Source organism: Coregonus lavaretus, assembly GCF_964263955.1.
Source record: "Coregonus lavaretus genome assembly, chromosome: 19".
Taxonomy (NCBI): Eukaryota; Metazoa; Chordata; class Actinopteri; order Salmoniformes; family Salmonidae; genus Coregonus; species Coregonus lavaretus.
The window spans coordinates 34,946,834-34,968,188 of record NC_140006.1 but is presented as its reverse complement, the minus strand read 5'-3'; the positions used below and the strand labels follow the sequence as shown (position 1 = coordinate 34,968,188).

The 21,355-nt window shown below is 45.9% G+C and overlaps 1 pseudogene across 1 annotated transcript in view; it reads left to right on the top strand.

Annotated features, from left to right (window-relative positions):
• Positions 1-21,355, top strand: part of LOC311147033 (cyclic AMP-dependent transcription factor ATF-6 alpha-like) — an 82,604-nt pseudogene that overhangs the window by 4,466 nt on the left and 56,783 nt on the right. The window contains exons 7-9 of the transcript in view: positions 2,344-2,546; positions 14,844-15,029; positions 20,236-20,316. The product of the transcript in view is annotated as a cyclic AMP-dependent transcription factor ATF-6 alpha-like (transcript). The remainder of the gene's footprint in view (positions 1-2,343; positions 2,547-14,843; positions 15,030-20,235; positions 20,317-21,355) is intronic.

Here is a 21,355-nt window from a genome sequence, read left to right as displayed (position 1 = left end):
GTCACATGCAATATCTCAGACACCACGAAACTTGGGTTAATGATGCGTCTTGCCAAAGAGTAATCATCTGGAATTCCAAACTTTGAACAAGCTTATCTCCTTACCCGTTTGAGCTACTGTCATGTAATTTTGCACACATATGCATTTCTGCATTACAGAAAAGTTCCCCATAAGGACCTATAAGCTCTGCCCATTAGATTCTCCGCAAATTAGATTTTGCATAATTCATAGGGGTCGACATGTTTACTGTTGCCTTGTTAAAGTACATAATTGTATTTGTAATTTAATTAAAAGCTGAAACAACATTTTGTGAAGAAAATGAAAAATTGTATGTGCATTTGTACCTCCTAAGACTGCACCTGTTGTTATTGACCACTAGGTGTCCTCAAAACGTTGTCTGCTGTGCAAAGAAGGCTACTGCCTTCTCCTCAAATGTAACCTAACTTAGCAGCAAAAAAAACGCCTGAAACTAGATCCCCTACAAACAATAAGAAAAAAAAAACCGTTGGGGGGAGGTTATCTTCTGCACTGTTCAACCAATCCAGTAAATGTGGAGGAGGAGTTAAGATGGAGTTTTGCCTTGTTAACGTCCAAAAGGGGAAGTTACGTCACAGGCTCTCTTTCCATTTCTCCTGAATTCGGAACATCCGGTTGTTGGGGACTCAGCATAGGCTACCTCAAATGTAACACAATGTCCAGTGTATGACCAGTGCATGCCATGCAGGATCCTCGAGGACAGACTTGGAAATATTGTTGTTTGAAAACGTATATTTCATGAACGTCAGCACAGAGCACACTCATATCAACTACACCTGTCATAACCTCTAATTTAAATACCAATGATCAAACAGATACAGTACATCCATCTGAGGCTGTGTTTACACAGGCAGCCCAATTCTTTCCACTAATTGGTCTTTTGACCAATCAGATCAGCTCTTTTGTCGATAATTGGGAAAAATATCAGAATTGGGCTGCCTGCGTAAATGCTTTGATGTCATCAGTACAATTTCTCACTTCCAATGCTCACTATTTCACAATAGTCATTTACAGTTTTTGTCATTTAGCAGACACTCGTATCCAGAGCAATTAGGGTTAAGTGTCTTGCTCAAGGGCAAATCGATAGCTCGGGGATTCGAACTAGCGACTTTTTGGTTACTGGCCTAACGCTGTAACCGCTAGGCTACCTGCCACCGTATTTATGTTCTCTCTGAGCCATTAGTAGCCAGAATAAAAGCCTTTAACCTCACAAGGACCTTAGGGCTGTATTATTACAGTGTAATTAGCATGGTTTTCCTCTGCAGGCCCCTAATACACTCCATTAGACCAGTAGGCCCAGGCCTTTGAAGGTGACTGTGGCAGGGCTTTGAAGGTGACTGTTGCAGGGCTTTGAAGGTGACTGTGGCAGGGCTTTGAAGGTGACTGTGGCAGGGCTTTGAAGGTGACTGTGGCAGGGCTTTGAAGGTGACTGTGGCAGGGCTTTATTGTTTGATAATGGGTCCTTGAAGGACTGCTGAAGGGGTCTGAGGGAGGGACAGGCTCTCAGCACTAGATGAGAGTCTGACTCTGGACTGGGAGTGGGATGGATCTGTTGTGTTGATGAGTTTATGGGGGGTCAATATCCCATACAGGTGACCTGACATCCTTAGTGATCGTGGATGAGGATGAGAAAAAAAGACTACAGTCTGGATTAGAAAGAAAACAAATACTATCTGAACCCAGGACTGATTAGTGAGATGAACATTGTAAAGAGCTATTGTTCCTCAGCTGAAGCTGGCTACTCTGACTGTATTCTATCAGTTATGTTACAGTGATGTACTCTGACTGTATTCCATCAGTTATGTTACAGTGATGTACTCTGACTGTATTCCATCAGTTATGTTACAGTGATGTACTCTGACTGTATTCCATCAGTTATGTTACAGTGATGTACTCTGACTGTATTCCATCAGTTATGTTACAGTGATGTACTCTGACTGTATTCTATCAGTTATGTTACAGTGATGTACTCTGACTGTATTCCATCAGTTATGTTACAGTGATGTACTCTGACTGTATTCCATCAGTTATGTTACAGTGATGTACTCTGACTGTATTCTATCAGTTATGTTACAGTGATGTACTCTGACTGTATTCTATCAGTTATGTTACAGTGATGTACTCTGAGTGGAGGAGTCTCCAGAGGGACATAGGATGATCTCAGACCTGGATGTGCTTTAGCTAACTCTTCTGGCTCTGTTATGCCTTACAAGTTATTCAGAGTTGGCTAACATCCAGGTCTAGGACAAGGCTAAAACAGACAGAAGGGTTGACCTCTTTCTTAACTCTGTATCTGGTCTTTGTCAGCAGCAGTTCCCACAATGCATCTCCAGCCGAGACAGTTGATTGGACCCCAGATCGCTTCCCCAGGCCCTGCCTTCCTCGCTGTCACCAACCAGGTGGTCACCATACCAATTGTCCCCCATCATGTTACCATGGGGACCATTGCCGTCTCTGGCCCCGCCCATCCCATGACAATGACCTATCACAACACAGCAGTGGATACTAAGGTATGTTTGAAATGGATCTGACCTCCGTACAGCACTGTGTTCTGTCTTATTCCATTATTTATTCATTCACATTAAAGGCACACAGTGGGGAAACATCTAGCTTAAAGTCACATCTTACCCCAGTCAGCGTAGGTGCTCAATCTCAGAAAAAATAGAGGACAAGCTGGGGTCTGCCCAGTGTCCATCCAGACATCTGGAGAGAGGTGGGAGTCATAAAGCGGCTACTGCCTGGGGGGCTTGGTGGTCCCAGAGAAGTGGAGGAGTGGAGGTGGTTGGTAGTTAGGAGGGCAAAGCCGCTTTAAAACCCACAGGCCCTGACAGTGGTCAGACAGACAGAAATGGAGCACCTGGCTTTTTACTGTGGTAACACTTACCTGGTGGAGTTTGTCTCACGGATGGAACATTTAAGGGGTAGAGTCCTTATGTGTTTGCTAAGATAAATATTTATAACATTGACATTTTGCAGCTTATACAGTGAGGGAAAAAAGTATTTGATCCCCTGCTGATTTTGTACGTTTGCCCACTGACAAAGACATGATCAGTCTATAATTTTAATGGTAGGCTTATTTGAACAGTGAGAGACAGAATAACAACAATAAAATCCAGAAAAACGAATGTCAAAAATGTTATAAATTGATTTGCATTTTAATGAGGGAAATAAGTATTTGACCCCTCTGCAAAACATGACTTAGTACTTGGTGGCAAAACCCTTGTTGGCAATCACAGAGGTCAGACGTTTCTTGTAGTTGGCCACCAGGTTTGCACACATCTCAGGAGGGATTTTGTCCCACTCCTTTTTGCAGATCTTCTCCAAGGCATTAAGGTTTCGAGCCTGACGTTTGGCAACTCGAACCTTCAGCTCCCTCCACAGATTTTCTATGTTATAAATTGATTTGCATTTTAATGAGGGAAATACGATTTTGACCCCCTCTCAATCAGAAATATTTCTGGCTCCCAGGTGTCTTTTATACAGGTAATGAGTGAGATGGGTATTCCAACATGACAATGACCCAAAACACACGGCCAAGGCAACAAAGGAGTGGCTCAAGAAGAAGCACATTAAGGTCCTGGAGTGGCCTAGCCAGTCTCCAGACCTTAATCCCATAGAAAATCTGTGGAGGGAGCGGAAGGTTCGAGTTGCCAAACGTCAGACTCGAAACCTTAATGCCTTGGAGAAGATCTGCAAAAAGGAGTGGGACAAAATCCCTCCTGAGATGTGTGCAAACCTGGTGGCCAACTACAAGAAACGTCTGACCTCTGTGATTGCCAACAAGGGTTTTGCCACCAAGTACTAAGTCATGTTTTGCATAGGGGTCAAATACTTATTTCCCTATGTCACGCCCTGGCTCTGGGGACTCTTAAATGTTGAGCCAGGGTGTGTAGTGTCTATGTTTTGTTTTCTATGTGTTTCTTTCTAGATCGTTTATTTCTATGTTGGCCAGGGTGGTTCCCAATCAGAGGCAGCTGTGGCTTGTTGTCTCTGATTGGGAACCATACTTAGGCAGCCTGTTTTGCACTTGTCATTTGTGGGATCTTGTTCCGGAGAGGTTTGTGTTTGTTAACCTTAGGACTTCACGTATTGTTTTGTTGTTTTGTGTTATTATGTAAGTACTCATTAAAAGATGTACGCATATCACGCTGCGCCTTGGTCCGTTGCTTACGACGATCGTGACAGAAGATCCCACCAATTAAGGACCAAGCAGCGTGTCCAGGAGCAAACGCTGGAGGTAACGCTAGTGGATGTCCTCCTCGGTTGGGGGAAGATCACCGAGGAGGAGGCCGTCCGCTACCGGAGGGCGATGAGGGAGGATGTCCAGGCAGGAGAGGAGAAGCGGCGCCAACCGGGCCGTCGTCGGACAGGCGAGAGGCAACCCCAATAAAAAAATTTGGGGGGGCACACGGCATGGACGACGGGGCTGCTGGAGGCATCTACAGGGCGAGTTTGTGGACTAGGAGAGGAGGCCACCAGCTTACGGGGGCCATTGGTCAGGAGGGAGAAGGAGAGTGTGGAGGCACGTGAGAGGAACTGAGTAGGCAGCAGAGGGAGCGGAGGTTTATGAGGAAACCCAGTCCCGCTCCTCGCACCAAGCAAGTGGTGTGTGTCACCAGTCTGGTCCGGCCCGTTCCTGATTCCCGCACAAGGCCAGTGGTGTGTGTTCCCAGTACGGTCAGGCCCGTTCCTGCTCCCCGCACTAAGTTAGTGGTGCGTGTTCCCAGTACGGCCCAACCCGTTCCTGCTCCCTGCAATAAATTAGTGGTGCGTGTTCCCAGTCCGGCCCGACCCGTTCCCGCTCCCCGCACTAAGTTAGTTGTGCGTGTTCCCAGTACGGCCCAACCCGTTCCTGCTCCCCGCACTAAGTTAGTGGAGCGTGTTCCCAGTACGGCCCAACCCGTTCCTGCTCCCCGCACTAAGTTAGTGGTGCGTGTTCCCAGTACGGCCCAACCCGTTCCTGCTCCCCGCACTAAGTTAGTGGTGCGTGTTCCCAGTACGGCCCAACCCGTTCCTGCTCCCCGCACTAAGTTAGTGGTGCGTGTTCCCAGCCCTGCCCGGCCTGTTCCTGCCCCTCGCACCAAGCCAGTGGTGCGTGTCGCCAGCCCGGTCCGGCCTGTTCCTGCCCCTCGCACCAAGCCTGTGGTGCACGTCGCCAGCCCGGCCCGGCATGTTCCTGCCCCTCGCACCAAGCCTGTGGTGCGCGTCGCCAGCCCGGCCCGGCCTGTTCCTGCCCCTCGCACCAAGCCTGTGGTGCGCGTCGCCAGCCCGGCCCGGCCTGTTCCTGCTCCCCGCACCAAGCCTGTGGTGCGCGTCGCCAGCCCGGTCCGGCCTGTTCCTGCTCCCCGCACCAAGCCAGTGGTGCGCGTTGCCAGCCCGGTCCGGCCTGTTCCTGCTCCCCGCACCAAGCCAGTGGTACGCGTCGCCAGCCCGGTCCGGCCTGTTCCTGCTCCCCGCACCAAGCCAGTGGTGTGCGTCGTCAGTCCGGCACAGCCCGTGCCTGTTCCACCAGGCACCGGTCAGCTGCTCCACACCGGAGCCTGAGCAATCCGCTCCACCGGTGTCCAGTCCAGCTCCGGCCAGCGGGGCCAGACCAGACCAGGGGCGCTACGGGGGGGTAGCGAGAGAGTGGTGGTCACGCCCGGATCCGCCTCCGAGGCGGAATGCCCACCCAGCCCCTACCCTCTTGAGTTTGTGTGGCGCGGTCGCAGTCCGCGCCTTTGGGGGGGGGGGGTACTGTCACGCCCTGGCTCTGGGGACTCTTAAATGTTGAGCCTTTAAGAGTGTGCTCCTAATCTCACTCATTACCTGTATAAAAGACACCTGGGAGCCAGAAATATTTCTGATTGAGAGGGGGTCAAAATCGTATTTCCCTCATTAAAATGCAAATCAATTTATAACATAGAAAATCTGTGGAGGGAGCTGAAGGTTCGAGTTGCCAAACGTCAGGCTCGAAACCTTAATGCCTTGGAGAAGATCTGCAAAAAGGAGTGGGACAAAATCCCTCCTGAGATGTGTGCAAACCTGGTGGCCAACTACAAGAAACGTCTGACCTCTGTGATTGCCAACAAGGGTTTTGCCACCAAGTACTAAGTCATGTTTTGCAGAGGGGTCAAATACTTATTTCCCTATGTCACGCCCTGGCTCTGGGGACTCTTAAATGTTGAGCCAGGGTGTGTAGTGTCTATGTTTTGTTTTCTATGTGTTTCTTTCTAGATCGTTTATTTCTATGTTGGCCAGGGTGGTTCCCAATCAGAGGCAGCTGTGGCTTGTTGTCTCTGATTGGGAACCATACTTAGGCAGCCTGTTTTGCACTTGTCATTTGTGGGATCTTGTTCCGGAGAGGTTTGTGTTTGTTAACCTTAGGTTTTCACGTATTGTTTTGTTGTTTTGTGTTATTATGTAAGTACTCATTAAAAGATGTACGCATATCACGCTGCGCCTTAGTCCGATGCTTACGACGATCGTGACACCCTAATTAAAATACAAATCAATTTATAACATTTTTGACATGCTTTTTTCTGGATTTTTTCTTGTTATTCTGTCTCTCACTGTTCAAATAAACCTACCATTAAAATTATAGACTGATAATTTCTTTGTCAGTGGGGAAACTTACAAAATCAGCATGGGATCAAATACTTTTTTCCCTCACTGTAATATGTGTTGAGGAGAGAAGAGACAACTTATTGTTAAAATGAGAGGCTGCCTGGATCTTTCATTTCAAGACCCTTGCTCCCTTCGGTCTCAACGTAGACTTTGATCTGAAGCCATTCTTGTGATTATTGTGATTTTGCTATACATTGTAAATGTTTGTAGGCCTATGTAGCCAAATTGTATCTATGATCGTATGTTATCCATTTATGTTTTTTTAATGTTCTATTGATATCTGTAAATTAACCAATGATATCAAGCCACACCTCGCCATGATTACAGACACCTGTGTGTGTCCTCTGACATTATATAAACTAGTGGGATGTAGCTCAGTTGGTAGAGCATGGCGTTTGCAACGCCAGGGTTGTGGGTTTGATTCCCACGGGGGGCCAGTATAAAAAATAATGTATGCACTCACTAACTGTAAGTCGCTCTGGATAAGAGCGTCTGCTAAATGACGTAAATGTAAATGTAAATGTAGTGACCCGCAGTGTTTGCCATTATACCCTGATGAAGACAGCTTGTCTGTCGAAACGTTGGTTATTAAATTATTGCATATGTGCTCCTAGAGTGTGAGGCTCTCCTTTCTTTTTCGAGGAGAGAAGAGAAACATCTAGAACAATGTTTTTTCGTAATGTAAAACATATAACTAAAACATATAGATGTTTCTTAACACAACTGGAATATTTCAGCTTGTTCTTAAAACGTTCCCTAAAGTGAAGATATGTTTAGATTTTACCTGTTGGCATGTGTTGCGTCATTGTAGAGTAAATGTTAGTATTACTGGGGACCACTTTTGCCTGGTAGGCCATGTGACATACAACTGCTAGGTAAATAATAATTATAATTATAATTTTATAATTATAATTAGTCATTTAGCAGACGCTCTTATCCAGAGCGACTTACAGGAGCAATTAGGGTTAAGTGCCTTGCTCAAGGGCACATCGGCAGATTTTTCACCTAGTCGGCTCGGGGATTAGAACCAGCGACCTTTCGGTTACTGGCACAACGCTCTTAACCACTAAGCTACCTGAGAGTAGAAAATACCCAACTGATGGCTAAATTAACCCATGCTTGGGTAATCCCATCAACCCAACTTGTTGGGTTATTCAAGAAACCCAACTGGCTGGGTCAAAATAACCCAACATGTGTTCTGTCCACTATTTAACCAGCGCTGGGTTAGTGTAGGAAATCCCTCTGAGTCTACTTAACCATTCCAACACTGGGTTCAAATACGTTTTAAAATAATTTTAAATCCTTAAAATGGGCTTGATTGAGCTTGTCTGGTGCAATGGGACCAATCGAACAGTTGCAAAACTGCAAATCCCACCCATCTGGCACTCCAGGCAGGCTGGAACAAACGGTACAAGTATTTGACAGATTTCAAATAGTAGTTGCACCCAGGTCTGCATAGGAAAGCCCCTTCAATTTACTTAACCATTCCAACAAGGTGACATAAGGACAGCTGGGGCGACTGGTTTATTTAGCCTTGTCTTGAAGGAATATTAACGTATTACGGTTAATCAGTGTTTAGGACCATGTGTAGCACTGTGTTCATGACTCGCTACATGCAATACTATTATTGGACTTTTCTCAAATTGAAGAGTGGAATGGATAAGCCAACAATATTGTTTTGAGGGAGAGGTTTCTCCAATAAAATCTCTTTAATTAACAGTAGCCCTAGTAATAGCTGTAGAGTTGGGTTGGTTCAGTCAGTTTGTTAACAGCTTGTAATCAATTCTAGAACTGTAATACTTTTTAGAACTTGACTGGAAAAATATGAAATTATGAAAATGTAATATTGATATGGTAGCTCAACAGAGACATAAAACAGTCCAAAAAATAATAATTTCACAATTCTTTCCTACTTCCTCAATATGACAGTGCTATTTTCAGACCGCATCATAACCTTGGCTGAACTATTAGACAACCTCAGAAAATGTAATTACTTTAGTCTCTAATTAATTGCAGTGAAATGTGGTTTTTCTGCCTCGATATCCAAGAGCTACACACTAAAAACAAATGGTTCTATATAGTGCCAAATAAGGGTTATTTGGCTCGTAACGATATAACCCTTTTTTGAAGGTTCTATAAAGAACCATGCTCATACGGTTCTAAATGGAACCTTTATGGTGCTATAAAGAACCCTTTCCTAAGGTTCTATAAATAACTATTAGAAAAAGGACCAAAAAGGGTTTTAATGATTATTTATATAACCTTTATGGAGAATAGTTCTATCAGGAACTTTTTGTCAATCTCAAAGGTTCTACAAAGAACCCTTTGAAGAACCATACAGGGTTATTTTTTCTGGTCAGATACAGTATATTATATGGTTAAAATGCCATAGGTGTTAATTTACAAATGGAATCAGGTGTGCTAGCTCTCTCTAAGGAGAGAATTGAGAACTGCTGATTTAGACAACAAAGTTCTCAATTGACAAGACACCATCACTGGCCATAAGTAAGTAGCCTTGCGCGGGAGCAGGAGTCCTGTTTCTGTACCGTGAGACAGCTTGATGTAGAAGTACACCACCTGGACAGGACACTAGTCTATCGCAGGGCCGTACCCCCAATGTACCTCCTTAATGTTGAGCGCCAAGCAGAGACGTACTGTGTGTCATTTTTACAGTCTTTGGTATGACTCAGCCGAGGATGGAACTCCCAACCTTCCAATCTCAGGTCAGACGTTCTAACCACAAGGCCACTGAGTTGGCCATCGTCATATACAGTGGGGAGAACAAGTATTTGATACACTGCCGATTTTGCAGGTTTTCCTACTTACAAAGCATGTAGAGGTCTGTAATTTTTATCATAGGTACACTTCAACTGTGAGAGACGGAATCTAAAACAAAGATCCAGAAAATCACATTGTATGATTTTTAAGTAATTAATTTGCATTTTATTGCATGACATAAGTATTTGATCACCTACCAACCAGTAAGAATTCCGGCTCTCACAGACCTGTAAGTTTTTCTTTAAGAAGCCCTCCTGTTCTCCACTCATTACCTGTATAAACTGCACCTGTTTGAACTCGTTACCTGTATAAAAGACACCTGTCCACACACTCAATCAAACAGACTCCAACCTCTCCACAATGGCCAAGACCAGAGAGCTGTGTAAGGACATCAGGGATAAAATTGTAGACCTGCACAAGGCTGGGATGGGCTACAGGACAATAGGCAAGCAGCTTGGTGAGAAGGGAACAACTGTTGGCGCAATTATTAGAAAATGGAAGAAGTTCAAGATGACGGTCAATCACCCTCGGTCTGGTGCTCCATGCATGATCTCACCTCGTGGGGCATCAATGATCATTAGGAAGGTGAGGGATCAGCCCAGAACTACACGGCAGGACCTGGTCAATGACCTGAAGAGAGCTGGGACCACAGTCTCAAAGAAAACCATTAGTAACACACTACGCCGTCATGGATTAATATCCTGCAGCGCACGCAAGGTCCCCCTGCTCAAGCCAGCGCATGTTCAGGCCCATCTGAAGTTTGCCAATGACCATTTGGATGATCCAGAGGAGGAATGGGAGAAGGTCATGTGGTCTGATGAGACAAAAATTGAGCTTTTTGGTCTAAACTCCACTCGCCGTGTTTGGAGGAAGAAGAAGGATGAGTACAACCCCAAGAACACCATCCCAACCATGAAGCATGGAGGTGGAAACATCATTCTTTGGGGATGCTTTTCTGCAAAGGGGACAGGACGACTGCACCGTATTGAGGGGAGGATGGATGGGGCCATGTATCACGAGATCTTGGCCAACAACCTCCTTCCCTCAGTAAGAGCATTGAAGATGGGTCGTGGCTGGGTCTTCCAGCATGACAACGATCCGAAACACACAGCCAGGGCAACTAAGGAGTGGCTCCGTAAGAAGCATCTCAAGGTCCTGGAGTGGCCTAGCCAGTCCAGACCTGAACCCAATAGAAAATCTTTGGAGGGAGCTGAAAGTCCGTATTGCCCAGCGACAGCCCCGAAACCTGAAGGATCTGGAGAAGGTCTGTATGGAGGAGTGGGCCAAAATCCCTGCTGCAGTGTGTGCAAACCTGGTCAAGACCTATAGGAAACGTATGATCTCTGTAATTGCAAACAAAGGTTTCTGTACCAAATATTAAGTTCTGCTTTTCTGATGTATCAAATACTTATGTCATGCAATAAAATGCAAATTAATTACTTAAAAATCATACAATGTGATTTTCTGGATTTTTGTTTTAGATTCCGTCTCTCACAGTTGAAGTGTACCTATGATAAAAATTACAGACCTCTACATGCTTTGTAAGTAGGAAAACCTGCAAAATCGGCAGTGTATCAAATACTTGTTCTCCCCACTGTATAACATGTGATGGTATAACACAACAGATTAGATTAGATCAACTGGAATGGCAATCTCACTCACGGTTGCACAAAAAGAGCTGTGCGCAAACCCCCCCCCCCAAAATAAAAATATTCTGTTTGATTCCAGACCTTCTTTGAGTCTCTGTGTTAGAAGCATTAGCCCTCTGCAAAGATTCATGGCTGTGTGATGGCCAGAATGTAGTGCTAGGAAGTTTCTTTGAAAGGTAAGCATTTTGCTGTGTCATGGCTTGTCGCCTTGCTAGAAGACAATGATGGCTTTTGTGTGTGGGTGTGTGGGTGCACCCGTGTATGTACACTGACTTTTGATTGAACCTAACCTAAACATCCAATAGCGAAACACGCTCCATTGACCTGTGTGTGTATCTCCTTCTCCATTCTCATAACCTTGTTCAGTAAATCACCATGGTCTGAGAAAAGTGAAAGTGAGGAAGCTGTTTGTTTACGTTGATGGACCAACCATCAGGTCAGGAAGAAGAGGACATAGTCTTCCTCATCCCGTCCCAGGGGACGCATGTCTGGCTGGTAATGAATTATGTTTGACCTTTAACCCCCGTGGGAACCTCAGCAGGGCACAGTGTCTGAATGGGTCTTTTGAAAGTCCTATCTGTCTGTTCCCAAGGGAGGAGGAGGCCCATAGGATGATGGGTGATTTATCTCTCTGTGTCAGACCAAAGAGGAGATAAAACGATCGTGGACATCACTGGGAGAACATGACAGTGGCTTCTGGCTTCGCCTCGTACCTAATAACACCCCTTAGCGCTGATATATTCACAGCCTATCACAGCCTATCATAGCCTTTCACAGCCTATCACAGCCTTTCACAGCCTTTCACAGCCTATCACAGCCTTTCACAGTCCTTTTCTGTTACTTATTATATCACACGTGACCGTATGGCATGGTTATAGAGCTATACAGTAATCTATTTTAGCCTCGTAAATACCAGACTGATTACCACTCGCGAGATCAGGCGGCTTGTGAGGCTAAATCTATGTAGGACCAATGTAGTTTTACCACTCTCAATTTTGGTGGACTCATTTGTTTTAGAATGGTAACAGCTACTGAACAGTGATTCTTTTTAAGAACTCCATTATGCTGTCTGACTGTAAGTCCAGCAGGTTGACCTTTATTGTCATGAGTCTTGTCCTGGAGGAATAACTGAGCGATTTCCCTTTAGATATATACCAGCTGCAAAGTCAAAATTGTCTATATTGTAAAAATATTCGCTTTTTGGTCTTAATTAAGGTTAGGGTTAGGTTTAGCAGTGTGGTTAAGGTTAGCGTTCAAATTAGATCTTATGACTTTGTGGCTGTGCTAGCTAGTGACCACTCTGCAGAGCTGCCTCCAGAACAAGATTCATTACGAAAAACGCTAACCTCTGGATATATATACAAAAATGTAAATGTAATTGTCTATTGGATGTTTTCCATGAAAACCTTTTACCTCACCAGATCTTACACTACAAACCTGTGACTTCACCTCTCACTGACAGAATCCATGTTCCCTGTTGTAATGTACTATAGTAGCATCACTGGCTTAGCTGCACCGAAAAACAAACAGACAGTAGGGATAGATAGATAGATTATTTGTATGGCTCAAGGTGGTGGAGAAGGCTTGAGGACCTTTGTTGGATTTGGAATATAATTCACTGTCTTTGAAGAAATACAGTTTATGTACAGGAAGTCAGGGTACAGTATGATGACGTGATCGCTCAATTCAATCAAACTCGCATCTCGGTATTTACTCTATGCAGTAGCTCTTTTCCTGTGATCAAATCAAATCCCTGGATGGCTTTGGGTACTGTTAAAACCTATTCTTTAGGACTACCAGGTAGACATCCCTCTCAGCGACATTTACATTTTAGTCATTTAGCAGACGCTCTTATCCAGAGCGATTTACAGTTAGATGCCAATTCTCAGATTAAGAAGTGTGCATGCATGTGTTTGTAAACAAAGGCACTGTATAAACATTGCAATGACAAGTTCTCTACCGTAAAACAATCATTTGATGGTTCTGCAAGCCGTATGTTATCCCACTGCACAAAAACTGCTGACTTTCCCCTCCACCCCCAATCAGAGTGCAACATCAACAAACCCTCCTAACCTCCAGTTAACAACTGTAATCTACATCCCTAGAGAGTAGGGACTCAGACCGCCGACTCATATAGCTTCATATCAATCTAATTTTCAGCCTCTTATTCAGACTATGTCCCCGACTCCCAGTTTACACTAGAGTCAGTGAAGCGCTAGATTGCTGACTCTGTCTACCATTGTCGAGGAGGGGGAGGTTTGTACTGTTGACTATACAGTGGTTGTTTAAAGGCAGGGTTTCACTTTCCCCTTGCAGGACGTGTATCCCCCCCCCCCCCGAAACAAATCAAATATGTTTCTACGGAGACCAAATAAAACAGTGTGGTCTGAATTTGCATAGCTCCAAAAGCCGCGCATTTAGATATGTTACGAAGCATGGCCTCAGAAATGGGGTGCAGCGGAGAAAGCAGTTAAAGAGCTGTAGCAGAGTTCTCCTGTGGTCTATGGCTCAGTGGTATAAATACTAGTCTCAGAGAGGGCATTGGAGGACAACACAATGTATGTTAGTCAGCTGCTACTGCTAGACAGTGTTATGAATGTGGTAAACTTAGGTTTGCACAGAGAAACTATACCCACTCGGCACAGACGTCAGTTCAACGTTTAGTTTTGATTTACATTTGGTTGAGTTGTCAACTAACGTGAATTCAATGTGAAATCAAAAAAATTATTCACCATGTCATTGGATTTAGGTTAAAAGTTGGGTGAAAATAATACGAAATTCCCTTACGTTGATTTTTTTTTTTTCATGTTGATTCAATGTCATCACATTGATTTTTGGTGTTGAAATGATGTGGAATCAACGTAGATTAAAGTACGTAGATTAAAGTATAAATCAACGTATAAATCAACGTAGATTAAAGTATAAATCTCTATATATGGGTCTGTATTTACATAATCAAATGCTGTCTGCTTTTTACAAATGAGATGGAGCTGATGCTGTTTTAAATGTGCATTGTTACCCATAAAGTTGTTTATTTTATCACCTAAAACATTGCAAGACCATTCCTCTTCTGGTCATTCAGTTCACTCTGAAAATGTCTTGTCCCCTTCTCCCTCCCTCCCTCCCTCTCTATGTATGGCTGTCCTTACATAATCCCACCACTAGTCTAGCTCTCAGTCCACTCAGACATGGAAAAAGGCAGTGTGTATGTGAAGTATGAAGTCTGTTCTGCAGAAACATGCTGGAGTCATTATCAGCTTGTAATTGAGGATTCCGTGTCAGTTTTTCCATCTTTTGCAGCAGCTGCACCTGTTGGGTGTGACTGAGTGAGTAAGTGACTGAGTATATGTGCTGTTAGACAAACAAGTAGCTTAGAGCTGCGTGCTGCAGGTGCTCTGTCTGGGCAGACAAGATGGCAACCAAAAAGTGTTACTGCCGGGTATGGCTTATGTCTGGTGTAACTGGCGTCACCAGATTGGTTTTGTAAACCCACAGCCAATGTCATCTGCATGCCCAAGCCAAGGCCAATGTACTCATATTATATCATCCTCAAGCTCTCCTGTGTTGTGGACATCCATTTTGAATTGTTAATGTGTTCTGAGGAGGAGGAGTCAGCTGATGCATGGTATTTGCAACACCATGGTTGTATGGGTTTGATTTTCTTGTACATCCATGCTGAAATATGTATTAAGTTTGAACTTTCCCATAAAATAATCTCTGTGTGACCATGTCAGTCACATTATTTTATCAATCCCTCCCTCTCCACCTGTCCAGGTGTGTGCGGAGCGGTGGCAGCAGAGGATGGTGAAGAACCGTGAGTTGGCCACGCTGTCTAGACTGAGGAGGAAGGAGGTGCTGCAGGCCCTGGAGGCTCGTCTCAGGGGGACACTGTGTGAGAACCAGAGGCTGCTCCAGGAGAACGGATCCCTCAGAACCCAGCTGGATGGACTGCTCACTGAGGTGAGATGGGATAGACACACCTTTTTTCAACTCCAGGGCCCCTGTGTGAATGCTTTCCAAATGTGTCCTTACTTCCTCGCTTCCTGAAGCAATCACTGATCTGACACAAATTGATAGGTTTAAGTGAGGGTTTCATTCTACTGCTTTCACATATACACTGACTTCAGACACCAGATCACCCACTTATACAGATGTAGGATCTTAATTTGATCACCCTGTTGCAGGACAACTTTCCTGCAATGCAGGACATTTTAAACTTGTAGTGTATTTGAGGTTTAAAAAGGCTTCTGATGTTTGTAATTTCCACTTTCCCTTACGAAAAATGTATCAACCCCTACAAAAATGTCAATTTTTAATCCACATAATAATTCACATTTTCTGTTGCAGGCCCTGTAGCTATTTTGTAGCAGCAGGGGACAGCAGCAGTCGGGAGAGGTCGTGTTTTTCTCTAGCTCTCTAGCTGGAGGTAAGCAAACTTCTCATTTGGTGTTGAGTATAGCTTAACCATGTATTAGATCGTAGGTTGGTAGTTAGTTGTAGTTAGGTATTGTATTTATTATAGGTTAGTATTGTTGTTATTGTAGGTTTCCGTAGGTTATTGTAGGCTAGTATTGAAGCACGAGGCTAGCTAGCTAGCGGGTAGCTACTGGTAACGATTAGCAACGATTAGCAACGGTGGAGAGCTTCCCATATGGTGTTGAGTAAAGCTTAACCATGTATTAGATCGTAGGTTGGTAGTTAGTTGTAGTTAGGCATTGTATTTATCATAGGCTAGTTTTGTTGTTATTGTAGGTTTCCGTAGGTAATTGTAGGTTAGTATCGAAGCACGAGGCTAGCTAGCTAGCGGGTAGCTACTGGTAACGATTAGCTGTTCCCACTGTTAAATGTGCTGCTAGCCAACGTTTAATTTTTGCTGCGTTCTGCGTTATGTAAGGAACTAGACACGGGCATGAATTATCTGTTTAGTGTGCTAACACACTCTTGGCAGTTTGTTGTAACCAAGTATTGGTGCTAAATTGTGTGTTAATGGATGCTAGCTTGCTAGTTAGCTACGGCGTCATAGCTAGGTATCGTGGGTAGCTACTGTGTCTTGGCAGTGTCTTCCGCCGTGCCGGCTGTAGCACGAAGCGAGCTAATTAGCCGTTTTTTCGAACAGAGTCAGAGTCAACACAGTAGCCATTGTGTGCCGGGTGTAGCACGAAGCTAGCTAGCTAGCCGTTCTTCAAACAAAGCCAACACAGTGGCCATTGCTAGCTACCCAACACGACCAGCGAACGGTTCGGTAGTAGCTAATTACAATATACTTGTCCTAGCTAGCCAACGTTGAATCATTGCTGCGTCATGAAAGGAACTTGACACAGACACGAATGATCTGTTTAGTGTGTAATCACACTATTGGTGGTTTGCTGTGACCAAGTGTTTGTGCTAAACTGTGTGTTACTGGATGCTAGCATGCTAGTTAGCTAGTTAACACACTATTGGTGGTTTGTTGTGAGTATTGGTGCTTAACTGTGTGTTAAACTGTGTGTTATTGGATGCTAGCATGCTAGTCAGCTATGGTGTCATAGTTGGCTAGCTGAATAAAGTGGGTTGAGTCTATTCCTTTAAACATTGAACAACTGTGGTTCACAACAATTCTGATTTCTAAAGGTGGAAGTTGGGAGAGTTTTTGTTCGGGTGGTTCAGTGAAACAATTTTAGTTTCTGAGGTAGAAGTTTTTGGTGAGGGAGGCCCCCCTCTCTCCTCTCCCAGATGCTTAGCTCATTTCATTCCGATCTCCTCTGCATTTTTGTAGCCATTTGCTACAGCCTGTCAACTATGCCTCTGCCTATCCCTGTTCTCTCCTCTCTGCACAGGCTACACAAACAACGCACCACACCGCGCGGCTGCTGCCTCTCTAACCTGGTGGTCCCTGCACGCACCCCTCACCTGGAGTTCCAGGTCGCAGGCAGCCTCTGGAACTGCCGTTCTGCTGCCAACAAAGCTGACTTCATCCCAGCCTATGCCAACCTCCAGTCCCTCGACTTCCTGGCGCTGACGGAAACATGGATCACCACTGAAAACACGGCTACTCCTACTGCTCTCTCCTCGTCTGACCATGTGTTCTCGCATACCCCGAGAGCATCTGGTCAGAGGGGTGGTGGTACAGGAATCCTCATCTCTCCCAAGTGGACATTCTCAATTTTTCCCCTAACCCATCTGTCTATCTCCTCATTTGAATTCCATGCTGTCACAGTCACTAGCCCATTTAAGCTTAATATCCTTGTCATCTATCGCCCTCCAGGTTCCCTTGGAGAGTTCATCAACGAGCTTGACGCCTTGATAAGTTCCTTTCCTGAGGATGGCTCACCCCTCACAGTTTTGGGGGATTTCAACCTCCCTATGTCCACGTTTGACTCATTTCTCTCTGCCTCCTTCTTTCCACTCCTCTCCTCTTTTGACCTCACCCTCTCACCGTCCCCCCCTACTCACAAGGCAGGCAATACGCTTGACCTCATCTTCACTAGATGCTGCTCCTCTACTAATCTCACTGCAACTCCCCTCCAAGTCTCCGACCACTACTTTGTTTCCTTTTCTCTCTCGCTCTCCTCCCACACTACTCACTCTGCCCCTACACAGATGGTAATGCGCCGCCGCAACCTTCGCTCTCTCTCTCCCACTACTCTCTCCTCTTCCATCCTATCATCTCTTCCCTCTGCTCAATCCTTCTCCCTCCAATCTCCTGATTCTGCCTCCTCAACCCTCCTCTCCTCCCTTTCTGCATCCTTTGACTCTCTGTGTCCCCTATCCTCCCGGCCGGCTCGGTCCTCCCCTCCAGCTCCGTGGCTTGATGACTCACTGCGAGCTCACAGAACAGAGCTCCGGGCAGCGGAGCGGAAATGGAAGAAAACTAAACTCCCTACCGACCTGGCATCTTTTCACTCCCTCCTCTCTACATTTTCTTCATCTGTTTCTGCTGCTAAGGCCACCTTCTACCACTCTAAATTCCAAGCATCTGCCTCTAACCCTAGGAAGCTCTTTGCCACATTTTCCTCCCTCCTGAATCCTCCTCCCCCCCCCCCCTCCTCTCTCTCTGTGGATGACTTCGTCAACCACTTTGAAAAGAAGGTTGACGACATCCGATCCTCGTTTGTTAAGTCTAATAACACTGCTGGTCCTGCTCACACTGCCCTACCCTATGCTTTGACTTCTTTCTCCCCTCTCTCTCCAGATAAAATCCTGCGACTTGTGACTGCAGGCCGCCCAACAACCTGCCCGCTTGACCCCATCCCCTCCTCCCTTCTCCAGACCATCTCCGGTGACCTTCTCCCCTACCTCACCTCGCTGATCAACTCATCCTTGACCGCTGGCCATGTCCCTTCCGTCTTCAAGAGAGCGAGAGTTGCTCCCCTTCTCAAAAAACCAACACTCGACCCCACTGATGTCAACAACTACAGACCAGTATCCCTTCTTTCTTTTCTTTCCAAAACTATTGAGCGTGCCGTCTTTAGCCAACTCTCTTGCTATCTCTCTCAGAATGACCTTCTTGATCCAAACCAATCAGGTTTCAGGACTGGTCATTCAACTGAGACTGCTCTTCTCTGTGTCACGGAGACTCTCCGCACTGCTAAAGCTAACTCTCTCTCCTCTGCTCTTGTCCTTCTAGACCTGTCTGCTGCCTTTGATACTGTGAACCATCAGATCCTCCTCTCCACCCTCTCCGAGATGGGCATCTCCGGCGCGGCTCACTCCTGGATTGCGTCCTACCTGACCGGTCGCTCCTACCAAGTGGCGTGGCGGGAAGCTGTCTCCGCACCACGTGCTCTCACCACTGGTGTCCCCCAGGGATCGGTTCTGGGCCCTCTCCTTTTCTCCCTATACACCAAGTCACTTGGCTCTGTCATATCCTCACATGGTCTCTCCTATCATTGCTACGCTGACGATACACAACTAATCTTCTCCTTTCCCCCTTCTGATAACCAGGTGGCGAATCGCATCTCTGCATGTCTGGCAGACATATCAGTATGGATGACGGATCACCACCTCAAGCTGAACCCTGGCAAGACGGAGCTGCTCTTCCTCCCGGGGAAGGACTGCCCGTTCCATGATCTCGCCATCACGGTTGACAACTCCGCTGTGTCCTCCTCCCAGAGTGCGAAGAGCCTAGGCGTGACCCTGGACAACACCCTGTCGTTCTCCGCCAACATCAAGGCGGTGACCCGCTCCTGCAGGTTCATGCTCTACAACATTCGGAGAGTGCGACCCTGCCTTACACAGGAAGCGGCGCAGGTCCTGGTCCAGGCACTTGTCATCTCCCGTCTGGACTACTGCAACTCGCTGTTGGCTGGGCTCCCTGCCTGTGCCATTAAACCCCTACAACTCATCCAGAATGCCGCAGCCCGTCTGGTGTTCAACCTTCCCAAGTTCTCTCACGTCACCCCCCTCCTCCGCACACTCCACTGGCTTCCAGTTGAAGCTCGCATCCGCTACAAGACCATGGTGCTTGCCTATGGAGCAGTGAGGGGAACGGCACCTCTGTACCTTCAGGCTCTGATCAGTCCCTACACCCAAACGAGGACATTGCGTTCATCCACCTCTGGCCTGCTGGCTCCCCTTCCTCTGCGGAAGCATAGCTCCCGCTCAGCCCAGTCAAAACTGTTCGCTGCTCTGGCACCCCAATGGTGGAACAAGCTCCCTCACGACGCCAGGACAGCGGAGTCACTCACCACCTTCCGGAGACATTTGAAACCCCACCTCTTTAAGGAATACCTGGGATAGGATAAAGTATTCCTTCTAACCCCCCCCCCCCCCCCCCCCCCCAAATTGTAAAGTGGTTATCCCACTGGCTATAGGGTGAACGCACCAATTTGTGAGTCGCTCTGGCTAAGAGCGTCTGCTAAATGACGTTAATGTGCCCTTGAGCAAGGCACTTAACCCTAATTGCTCCTGTAAGTCGCTCTGGTTAAGAGCCTCTGCTAAATGACTAAAATGTAAATGTAAATGTTGCTGCAGGTTTATTTTCCTGCTGTAGCAAACTGGCTGAAATTAAGATCCTACGTCTGTAGAACACATCCTCCATTTCTATTTCTTGTTTCTTTGATGTGCAATAATCACTGATCTGGGATGATTTCATACAGTTGCTGAAAATATGTTCCAATTCAGAGCTTGGACTGATCCAGTCAGGTAAAATCAGTTTATTTTTCTCTTTCTGTACTTTTCTTCACAGAACACTGTGCTGAAGGTGACAGCTCCAAAGAGACGGGCTGTGTGTCTCATGGTCGTCCTGGTGTTCTTCATGGTCGTCCTGGTGTTCTTCATGGTCGTCCTGGTGTTCTTCATGGTCGTCCTGGTGTTCTTCATGGTCGTCCTGGTGTTCTTCATGGTCGTCCTGGTGTTCTTCATGGTCGTCCTGGTGTTCTTCATGGTCGTCCTGGTGTTCTTCATGGTCGTCCTGGTGTTCTTCATGGTCGTCCTGGTGTTCTTCGTGCTCAACACTGGTTCCCTGAGGTGAGCACTTTGTCTGTCTGTCTGTCAATGTTTTTTTTTATGTCAGCCAGTCAGTCAGTCATCTCTTTGCCATGTCCAGAGCCCGATAATTCACTAACATGCTGTATAAATTACGAGTTTTCTCCCAATGTCTCAGAAAAAGGGCCACATCCAAACCTTTTTTTTCCTCACGGAGTAAGGCTTTGGAAAGTTGGCTGAGAGTCGGGAGAGGAGAAGGGCTCTCTGAGTTTTCCATACGCTCAGGCTTCCCAGAATCCCAGAACTAGGAAAATGGGAGCGTTGCTTCCCTTCCACGCCGGCCGGTTCGGAAATGCAACCTGTAGATCAGCTACACACATGCTTATTTATAGACTCCAAATGTATTCTATCACTGGACATGTTCCTTTGAATCCTCTCACAAGGATTTGTTCAGTAAACCCTGGCCAGGAGCTGAGCGAACTTTTGCTAATGTTTCCAGTCATAGCTCAAGTCAATATCAAATGTTTTTTCAATTAATAAGGTCCTGCTGGGTTCATCTTTTGTCACTGGGATGTTTGGATACATTTCCAGGCATTTAGAAAAAGGTATTGGTTAGGGGTGTGTTTTTTTATATGGGGTGTGTATTCATTTGATACTACTGCACAAGATCTTGACCACTTTTGGGCATTGTTGTGTTGAGTACTTCTGTCAGATCTTACTGGGTCTCGTATTGTTTTGGCTCAAGTAGGAGGCCACAAGTTTATTATCCTTTTCTGTGTGTGTGTGCGTGTGTGTGTGCATGTGTGTCTGTGTGTGTATGGGTATGTATGCTTGTGTGTGTGTGTGTATACATAGGTTTATGGTACATGGCCTTCAGATTG